Source organism: Poromitra crassiceps, assembly GCF_964638095.1.
Source record: "Poromitra crassiceps genome assembly, chromosome: 11".
In the NCBI taxonomy this organism is placed as follows: Eukaryota; Metazoa; Chordata; class Actinopteri; order Beryciformes; family Melamphaidae; genus Poromitra; species Poromitra crassiceps.
In genome coordinates, this window is record NC_139643.1 from 29,696,992 (window position 1) to 29,704,838 (window position 7,847).

Sequence of the window (7,847 nt, forward strand, 5' to 3'; positions counted from 1 at the left end):
TATCACGTAGTCCATGTTTAACAATGAGATTAATTCCATTCCATTTACCAGGGAAGCTCTACTATTGAAGATTGTACCCCAAGCATAATTGCTTTGTGCCCGCTCCCCAAGAAAAACACACAAATGCAATCTTATTTAAAGCAAAGAAATATAATTTCATTATCAAAGTTACATAAGAAAACCAGAATTATGTGAAAGTATAACGAGTGTGAGTTGGAAAAGATAACAAGGTTATAATTCTGGGAGAGAATGGGAGGGAAGGGGGAGGGGAAGGGGATTAGGAAATGGGGAGTTAAATGAGCCTAAAGGTAGGAGATAATAGATGTCACCTTCATTTAAAACAGAGGTTGTGCCAAGTGGGATAGAGGAACATTAGCATCTTCACTCATCCATGTTAAATGCAGCACTGAGCAAAACAGTTTTGCACTCATGTTTTATACAAAGGTGACTCAGGTGACTTTACAAAATGACTTTCTTCTCTTTTGATCACTGTGTGATATCTGCTTTTATTTTGTCATGCCTGTCTTATAGTTTATCATCATATACAGCTGTCTTAGCCAGCAGAGTATATCTGGCATATATATATGTCCAGACTGCTGAAACTCTTTTTTTATGCCTCCGCCGGTGATAGCCAGGCCAGAAGGCATTATGGATTTGGGTTGTCCGTTTGTCCGTCCGATGTTCGCTAACGCGATATCTGAGGAAGGCCTTGATGGAATTTCATCAAATTTGCCTCAAACGTCGACTTAGACTCAAGGATGAACTGATTCGATTTTGGTGGTCAAAGGTCAAAGTTCAAGGTCACTGTGACCTCACGAACACCATTCCGAAGTTTGTTAACGCGATATCTCAGGAACGGCTTCACTGAATGTCTTCCAATTTTGCTCAAACCTCAACTTGGACTCAACAATGAACTGATCCGATTATGATGGTCAAAGGTCAAAGTTCAAGGTCACTGTGACCTCACGACGCTTGTTTCATGCTCATTAACGCGATATCTCAAGAACGCCTTGATGAAATTTCTTCCAATTTGCCTCAAACATCAACTTGGACTCAACGATGAACTAATTACATTTTGGTGGTCAAAGGACAAAGGTCAAAGTCACTGTGACCTCACGAACACCATTTTCAAATTTCTTCCAATTTGTCTCAAACGTCAAAGTCTGGACAGACATGCATGTCGACTGCTCACTGGTTGGCGGATGCATATATCCGTGGTGCGGTCGTTCTAGTTACTCTTGTTTTGCTGTGATTTTATACCGCAGACATTGTGATGTCCAAGGGAAATTTCCCACTGGACAGTAAGCTTCTATCTTATCTTAGATTCACAGCATGAACAACATTCTGATGTCCAAGGCAAATTTCCCACTGGACAGTAAGCTTCTCTATCTTATCTTAGATTCACAGCATGAACAGTGGAAGGTTGCTGAGCAGCCTCCTCCAGACCAGAGCCATGATGACTCATTGATAAAAGCAAAGAGTTGTTTTGGCTGAACCCCAATGTCTTTGTCCAATGTCACTACAGGTTATACTCTGTACATCCTCCCAAATAGGAAAATACTACAGTTGCACCCATGAGTCCCCAAGCCATTTTTCCACAGTGGACTGAATTTACAGCACCATCCTGTGGCCACGCTGCAAACTGCAGCTCTGCAAAATGACCTCTATCACTGCAGCGCAATTAACTATATGGAAGGCTCTCTCTCTCTCTTTCTCCCCGCCTATGTCCCTCTTCCCCTGTGCATATGCATTGTTTGGTTTTCCACTGAGCTGGAGCCTGCAGAGCGGGGCTCAGAATAGACTCATTGATCTGTGTTGTTGGACCGCGAGACTGAGGAAAAGCAGTGGAAGAGAGTGGTGGGATGAGTAGTAGTTGGGTAATTGGCAGCAATAATTGATTTTTAAAGGGGGGGCTTTTGCTAACACATATGCCCTCTTCCTCGCCTTCTCAGTACTGTAGTACTTTTTCCACTTTCCAACAGTTTAATTAATTTAGTATGCCAATGTGTGAAAATGAACTTTGTGCCAAAGCCACATAGCCTATTGATGACGACAGAGGTTCTTAGTTCTCACTGATTCTGGCTTTGGGAGAGATTTGTTTATGTCCCCAATTACTGAGTGGGCCACCCAAGGGTGCGACATTACATTAACTGAAATGAGTGCTTATAGTAAATTAAGGGTGATTCCTCCTTTAACTGCATTAAGAAAGAGGAAATCAGTTTCACATTATTTTCAATACAAAATGTGTCTGTTACAGTAGTATGATCTGTCTTGTGGGAGGCAAATGTCTCAAACTAAATGTCCATATTGATTCATAATGCCAAAGCTCAACCTCTTTTCATTTTGTTCAATTATTTCTCAATTGCTGTCAGCTGAGTAAATGAGTCTGCCGATAGACGCAAAACTCATTTCCTCAGTCATTACATTTCTGTATTAATCAAATTGCGTGTGTGTATCACTTGTATGCAAATGTGTAGCTAGGTGTGTGTGTGTGTGTGTGTGTGCACGTCCGCCTGCCTCATGGTTACCATGAGAACAGCATGAACGGTGACATCACTGCAGTAATGTGACATCATCGCTAGACGGTGACTCATACTCTTGGCTCTTGGTGTGTGTTTAAGTGTGTTTTGCGCCGTGAAGACGCCGTCAAAATAAACACACGCACTAACAGAAACCAACAGCCGCTTGCAACATCCATGTGTTTTATTCTATGTAACAAAAATAATTACATTGTCTTTGTTCTAGGAGCCTAATAATATTGGGGGGGGGGGGGAATAAATCTAAACAAAATCATCTGACGGGACATACATTTACATGAACATCATAGAGAAATGTCGAAGAAGAGAATTACCGAGCACAAGTGATTCAGAAGAAAAAGAAATTCATAGGCTATACATATTCGTGGTATACGGCTCATTGGTGATGCCAAGGAGCGTCCAATGTGTCGATCGGGCACAACATAGAAGTGACAACTGGCAAACTGCATCTAAAAAGCTCATTCACAGCATCATTTCATATGACTGTCCACCCGATTTAACCAAAAACAATCAAACATTTCACTTTCCTCACTCAACACAATCCTTGTCTTTGGCACATAAATTCTTCAGAGTAATTGTTGACTTTGTCTTGATTTTTGAGTTGGATACTGTGCAAAATAATCCGATTACATGCAGAAGCAAACCAAAGAGAAAAATCAAAATTGGCCAATTAGGGAAGAAAGTGAAAGTGGCGCAATCAGGCTAAATTGATGCTAATTAGCATGGACAGGGTTTAATCAACAGGAGGAGTGTGGAGATCAACACATTGTGAAGCCACTTCCTGTGCCTATCTATCATAATGAAGCTGTTTACTCCTATACATAATATAGGCTGATTGACTTAAGCCTCATATGATAATAATATATTTAGTTAAACAAGAAGCAACAGAAAACATGGGTCAGTATGTGACTTTTGGATATATTTGTATACTGCAAACAAACTTGAGTCCAGTATTAAAATCTTGTTTTCCTTAAGTGAAAAGTGCTTTGATTTCTGGAAGCCTCAAACTGTCAAAGTAAACCTCTTTCTCGTTTACGTTTCACATTTACTCCACTAGCACCAGGAAGATACTATTACTTCAATCAAGAAATGTCATGACACAAATTAACTTAGCAAAATTATCTCACCCCATGGTCAGATTTCTTTCCACTTATTTGTGTAATTTTGTCCTCTTTTGTCCTTTCATCTGCAGCCACATATTCATTTTCTAATAAACAAAGGTACTGTAGTGTTGTTGTTTTTGTTTTTAAGCATGACATTACACTTCCTCCCACAGTGTGGCACTGTGACACAGGACTGTTATTTACCACGTTTCTCTTCTTCCTCTGCTTCTACCACCAACAACTTTCCAACTGTCACCTCTGCCATTTGGTAAAACCTAACATCAACATGTGAATATAATATTACTTGGAGATCTGCAACAGGCTACAGTGTGACTAAACTAAACAACACGTCCCATATTGGAGACAGTACCGAATACAAGCGGACCACGAAAGCAAGTGTGTGTGTATGGATAATACTCAGTGCTTCGTCGTGAGGGTCTACATGTAAAGTTTACAAAGTTAAACTAGACTGAGGCATCTGTTGTTACACAAATGATACAAACACGCATACAAAACACATGTGAACGCTCGCAAAAGAGTCCATATATACAACAGTTATGCTGCATTCACGTGCACTTTGGATGGTCCCATTTCCCCGAGTTGGGAATTCGTTCTTCCGACTTCGGTGCGTTCACAAGCTTTTAAGTCCTAATGTGGAAACAACATGGACACAACAAAGAAGATGTATTTCATTGCTCAGAGCGTTTAAACAACACATTGATAGCTGTTTCCAGTTTTTGCGTGACAACAAAGAGCAAGGGAAACGGATCAGGTGATCCATGAAATATGATTGATTTCAAACATATGCATGTTAATTATTAAAACGTCTGTGGCTATTTGCTTAGAAGTATGGTGTTAGGCGCTTGTGAGAGATGGACATGCAGTTCGTAAGAAAAAACTAACATTTGACAAGTTTCTTACCATCAACAAAATGTTTACTTTCGTCCGCCATGTTTCTGCGTATATGACATCAAGTCGGCAAGTCGTGTAACAAGATTTGGAACAACAACTCAAGTAGTTGTTGTTCCTACTTGATGGGGCCTTCACGTGAATTTTCCCACTCGGGAAGAACATTTTTCGATTATTCCAAGCCCACATGAATGCAGCATTACTCATGCTCACGCCCTCCCACTCGCTCTCTTTCTCTCTCTCTCTCTCTCTCAGACACACACACGCACACGGACACACACACGGACACGGACACACACACACACACACACACACACACACACACACACACACACACACACACACACACACACACACACACACACACACTTTGTACACAATCCACTCTAGCTGTGTCATCATATGAAAGAAGGTATAAGCTAGTGGTACATTTACCTATACATATTATATATGTTTATATTCATAAATACGATTATTGTCGTACTGTCATGTACATATCATTTTATCATTACTTTATCGCACAGAGGCCAGTGTGTCTACCATTCTTCGGCTAGGAAGGGAGCGTTTCCATTGGCTGTGTGAGAAGAAGGAGACAATGATTCGCTGGCAGGAGAGGAGATAACGTTTTGGGAAACTATCTAACAAAGATATGGGGAAGTTGGAAATTCAACTCCGCGCTAGGAAAATGCAGTGAAATGGCCCTTTCGAAGCAGTACATACATTGCTTTGCTTCTGTGGCACGACTACTCTCTACTTCTCCAAACTGGGAGCACACCGACGCCATCTACTGCAGGTAATACACTGATGATCAATAAGTCCTACCTCATACAAGCCCCCGTCAAATAATCCCAACTATCCAAGTTGGGAAATTCAGACTGGCGATTTTGACATTCACATTGGACAGGTCTCTGCTTTGTCTCTTTTGCCTCTGATAACAAATGCATTCACACACACACACACACACACACACACACACACACACACACACACACACACACACACACAGACACACACACACCCACACACACACACACACACACACACACACACACACACACACACACACACACACACACACACACACACACACACACACACACACACACACACACACACACACACACACACACACACCTCAACCTTTTGCTCTTTTTCGCATTGATTTTTAGATCTGAGCGGAGTTCAGCAAAGTTCCTCTACCTCCCCCTACAGTATTATCAAAGCGCTTCCGCTCTGACATTTAGAATAGGAAGAAGACAAAAAGGGGGGAGATTAGGACAGTGGAAGAGGACGAATAGACGGCTATTTCAGCTTTTCATGTGAAACAACATTGAACAAATGGAGGCAGTTTTGGCCTTTTGGAGAAACACCAGCGCTCATAGGACTGTAATTACTGTCTTGATTAGCCCCACTCTCTGCATTGTTCTACTGGCTCCTGCTGCTGCTCAAATTGGTGGTCTCAGACCAGCATGCCTGTATTCATATTATACTGTGTTTTCCCTATTTCTAGTGCTGCCGAAAGCACGTACATGTCAGTAAGTTGTCCAGTTAGTTAAATCAGTTTTGCCTCTCAAAGCCATTTCACCTTCACTGTAAGGTGAATGTGGTAGACAAAGCTGAACTTCAACCAGTGGTTGTCAACATTTTCCTTGCTGGAACGCAGTTGATCAGAACAAATTTCCCCAACGCTCATGTAGCAACTGATAATGTGATAACTGGTCAAAATGTAATAAAACGTTCCTCTGAATTAGTTGAAAATGTATTAGAAGAACCTATTCATGAAATACATTCCCACAGGTTTGATAACATTTTCAACCCATTTAGAGGTACATTTTGACAAGTTTTTACATTATCTAGCATTTATTACACCATCAGTTTCTGCAGCCCACCTTACTGTAGACTGCATGCAAAATGATACCTACGATGACCATAAAGGAGCCGGGGTTAGAGTTAATAGACATTAACTAATGCTTATTAACGCTTATTAAGCATTAACTAACCATTGCGTTAGTGACCCTTACTGTAAAGTGTTACCAACAAGTGTCATAGTTTTTGTTGGCTATGGATTTTGTCTGTATTCTGAGAAACACCTTTAGGTCACTCGGCGAGCAGTGCATCAGTATGCCTCGTCACGCTGGGTGGGGACTGCTGTCTGAGTCACTTACCACCTGCCTGCCTCGTGCTTACAGAGCAACACATGTGGACACCATGCCATCACAGCACTGCGCCTGCTGGAAACTGCTCTCTTTACGTGCCATAACTGGTTGGGTAATGTAGTTGGGGTGAACCTATGCGTGCACACAAAAACAGAAACACACACACAGAAACACACACACACACACACACACACACACACACACACACGAACACACACACCCGGGTTGACGTCATTACTTTTTCATTCCATTCCTTGCTGCAAAGCATTACTGAACATTGGATGTGTTTCATAAATTGGCACTCTGGATGCCAGGATTTTCTCTGGCACCAAATAAAACATAGCCCTGTCAGAAATCAGCTCCATCGATTCAGGGTGTTCGGAGCATCATATGGACCAGTCCGGTAGAGAGAGGAGTTACAGGTAACTGTGAACTCCAAATGGTCACCATAAGAGGAACATAACGTAAAATGCTATTTTGAACTGAAAAGTCATATTTCCTAAATAAAAGTTAGGTAAAGTCAGTGAGAAAGGGCTTACCCTCCACTGCCATTGTCAATAAGAGTTTGTTCTTAATGACTTGCCTGGTTAAATAAAGGTTAAATAAAGAATCCATTGTATCCATGCTCAACAATTAATCAAAATGTTGTCGAAATCGCAATATGGCCTACTGCAATTTTCAAATCGTAGGAGGCGCAATATATGTTAAAGGCTATAAATGTGTGTCAAAATACCTTTTTAAATTAAATATTGTCGTGCTGCAGAGATGTCCTGGCCCTACACATCATATCCTACAGACTTCAGAAAACATCCTTGTCACGCCATAATCATTTCAATTTCTTTTCAATGAAAATGAGAATAATGATGTAAAAATTCCCTCTAATATCGCAGATTAAATCGCAATTGAAATATCAGTCAAAATAATCGCATTCGACACCCCCCCTAATCGTTAAGCCTTAACGGTGGGATGGTCTGGCAGAGAGGAACAGCATCATCCAGGGGGGTCTAATATATTCCGAACACGGTTCATTCCCCCAGTGAGTCCCCCAAGGTTAACCGCTTCCCTAGCTCTCTCCTCCTCCTCCTCCCTCTATGAAAGCCCCTCCCACGCTCTCCCCCGTCTGTCTCTCTGCACTTCCCTCT